A 3,667-nucleotide genomic window follows, 5' to 3' on the forward strand; every position below is an offset into this window, starting at 1 on the left:
AAAATCTTAAAAGTGTGGTGTGCATTTTTTATTTGTCCCATGTTCTCTGATAAACCTAAATAAAATGAAATACAACGACCTGGCCTCAGAAGTAAACTAATTAGCTAGCAGATCTACTCACGCAGACTATGTAATGTTTGCTTACATTAGTGAACACAAAAATATGGAACTCAAATGCGCAGAGCAGAAAGGTCAGGGAGTAAATGTAAAAACAGGTTAAGGTTAGTAAGCAATAGACCAAACCTTGAATAGCTCAGTGCAATGTCTGATTCACCAGCTGAAAACAGAGCCGTCCACCTAAACGTGACGTGCTGAGACAGGAGATTATTAATAAAAGAAGTAGCTCAAAGACTTTTGGTAACCCAGGTGTAGGAGCAAATATCAGAAGGAAGATTCTGCTGACCAAATCTCTCAAATTAATTGTTGAGGGAAAGCTATAAGAAGTCCTGTTAGCTAGTTAGCTACAAGTCTTAGGGGACACAGAAAACATAAGAAAGAGGGTTTAATAATAATAAAAAAAAAGCACAAAAATGCTCTTCAGATTTTTATTTCTGAAAACATTTTGTGCTTCTTAGTTTTGGTCCCTCACCCAAAATCCCAATGTATATCCTGATACTAAAAGGTTCGTGGAGTATGACTGCTTTTACAAGGCACCACTGTAGATGACTTCTGGCCACGGAGGCTGTTTGGGGTACAGTATTAAACAGAAATACAATGTACCACATGAGAGCTTGAATTAGACTTTGAGAGAGCTTTAATAGAAAACTTATTTGCATGCAGCAGATGAGAGGACACTGATGAGACAAGTCTTTGGCACGCTGCGGGACACTTACGGAGCTTCAAACGATTCATTAGCCTTCAGCACAAAGAAGACGCTAATTAAAATCCACGGCTGAAGCTCCAGAGCAGCATGCTCTTTAAATAGCATTTCACTCCATAAATGACCCCATCGGAATCTATTTTTGGGACGTGTACGGTGTACCACGACATATGTGGTGGCAGTCAGCGGGTTAGGTGAAGCGTGGGTCCAATTAATGAGCTCAGTGAAGCGGCACCTTTGAAAAAATACCACTTGGAGTCCAGAGGGGAAAAGGCAGCAGCTTCTATCGCCCGAGGGAGGCCAGGCCAGCGCTGGCGGAGGAGGAGCGGGTCGCTCACGCTGCCTTCGGGCGATACCGTCCAGAACCGGCTGCCCCGGAACACCAGCACCGTCTGCTTCTCATCTAGACGCACGTAATGGCAAGAAATAAAGCATTTTACATTAAAACAAACACAAAATCCAGTACCTTTTTGCGCAATGTTTCATCTGGACCTCACCCACAGTGATGGCATCAAAGATCCCCTGGCAGTACAGAGGCAGTCCTAGGTTCTGGTTCTGGAGCTCGGTGAACTCCCACTCCTGCAGCGCGGCGTGTAATACCTGTCCAGGCAACCTGACCGGGCGATTACCCAACGGTTTCCCTGAAAGCAGAAGCAAAGCCACCCGTCGGTCAAAGCGAAGGCGTCAGACAGGACCGGAGGAATCCGTCTGATGCCGCTTTAATGACTGCGCTGAAAAAAATTCTCAGGACTCTTTGGGTTTGTCTCATTTCCCCTCTGTGTTAGACGCAATTAAAAGGGTTTTTATAAATCAGACGCTATGGGAGATTAAACATGCAGTATATCCAAGTGGGAGACTAGGAGAATGCTAACATTTAAATTGTTCCTTACAGGATGTGGTGAAGTCTATGTAAACCGATGGATCACGTCGGTACAGCGCAGGAAATAAACACAAGACTTTAGATAAAGCACACAGTGGAATCCTGAACAAATCAGTTTCAGTGTAACACTGAAAGGTCGTCCATCCACGGATCTTTAGGCTTTAGCACTTTATAATGGATGCATGCCCTGCAAATGAAGGCATTAAGAACAAAACGAACAGAACAAGGCCACAAGTAAACAAGGGCTGCTTGAGCTTGATTATAGTCATTTTGTCGGCAAAGAGCTGGGCAAATATTTGCGTGAGAGTCGGATAAGATCAGCATCCCAATGAACTGGAGGAAGACTGCAGGAAAAATAGATAAATACACACCACAATGGATGGCAGGAGAGAGATAAGGTCTGGAAGTCTGACTTCGCTCAAACATAAAAAACGCTCTCATAGACGAAATGTTTTCAAAAACTTTCCCGGTGAAATCATTTTCCAAACTGTTTATTATTTCCTCCCCGCCCCCCTCTTAAAAAAAATCACTCTTTGTTTTAGATGTTTGGATGTCAAGATGTATATCAAATTGTTGAGGAAGTTTCCCAACTCTTGAAGAATGTTGCGCCATGAGAAGACACAGCTAGCGTTTGTGGATACAGTTGCATGATGTGTTCACTGACCATGGGTTATCGTACTGTTTCTGAGCCCCAAGTAGAATAATTTTAATTCTGAACAGGCAAGAGACTGAATAACTTTACAATTAAAGGCACCTGTAAGAACTACATTAGTATTTTGTTAACTATGAACATAAGTTGTTTCTAATGAGAGGCCCTATCAACATTTTTACAGTCCTATTTGAATAAAATATGTTCAAATGAACAATTTATTAATTGCATTCCAGGTTAAGAAGACCTTATCAATGCTGACTGATTCATTCTGCCATGAACTTGCTTCTCCTGGACCTGCAGGACAGCAGCAAGTCAGAGCAGCAGGAGAGGTTCTCTCACAAACACGATTACGTCTGGCTGAAGGTTTTTCCGCAGCGCCAGCAGTCCTGCCTGTATCCGTGTGAGAAGCTGCTTGACATTTACGTGGGAGCAGCTGCAGAAATTACAGCCACAGGGTAGAAATTACACACAGTGTGTGTGTGTGTGTGTGGAGCGGGGCGGGGGGGAATCCAGCTGCAGTTTGCTAAGCTACACCTGAGTGGCAAACAATAAAACTTATTAGGAAACAAAAAGGCAGCAAAATTGTAAAGACTAATCAATGTATTTTGCAGATTTTTGAATAAGATTGGGCGAGGGACGCTTCTGAATCTAATTCGAGAAGCCGAGAACAAAATGTGTCCAGAGGCCAAGCAGATGGGACTTCTTGGATAAGTTGGAAGGGAGGCATCCAGAGACGGCCTGCCTGCCTGCAAGCTTCTCCTGAGCCCAGTCTCAAGTTCAGAGCTGCATTACACAAATGATTGTGAGACTGTCCTGCAGGCACGAAGGCATTCCTGCAGAGTGCAGCTGCTGTGCACCTGAGGCTCAGGGTCAAAGCAGAGAAAGATCTCACAGATTCAAGAGCAACACCTTATCACTGAGGCGACCAAGGAACTGTTTGGTGTGAAAAGACGCGATGATGTGTTCTTGTTTTGTTTTGTTTTTTCCCCAAATGTTGCAGCGAATCCATTTTCCAAGAAGGTGGAAAAGAAACAACAATGCAGAACGACGCATGTGGAAACCTGCCTTTGCGCATGCCAGGAGTTATGGCACACTCCCCGGAAACAAATAAAAAAAAAACAAAAAAAAAAACTGTTGTACAGACACACGCACAATCACGAGGAGATGCTCCTACAGCAGCCGTCTATCACAACAGAGCTGACAGAAACGCTGGGAGACACAAACAGGCCTCTGAGTGTGTTACATGAAGCTCGTAGCATTAAATCTGCGTAAGAGAGGTCAGAGAGCGAACCCCATCCTGCTACGAAGATAAACT

The 3,667-nt window shown here is 43.9% G+C and overlaps 1 protein-coding gene across 1 annotated transcript in view; it reads right to left on the reverse strand.

Annotated features, from left to right (window-relative positions):
- Nucleotides 1-3,667, reverse strand: part of mmp28 (matrix metallopeptidase 28) — a 25,030-nt gene that overhangs the window by 3,870 nt on the left and 17,493 nt on the right. The gene's annotated exons all lie outside the window — the stretch shown is intronic.

This window comes from Poecilia formosa, unplaced genomic scaffold (genome assembly GCF_000485575.1).
Source record: "Poecilia formosa unplaced genomic scaffold, Poecilia_formosa-5.1.2 Scaffold155, whole genome shotgun sequence".
NCBI lineage: Eukaryota > Metazoa > Chordata > Actinopteri > Cyprinodontiformes > Poeciliidae > Poecilia > Poecilia formosa.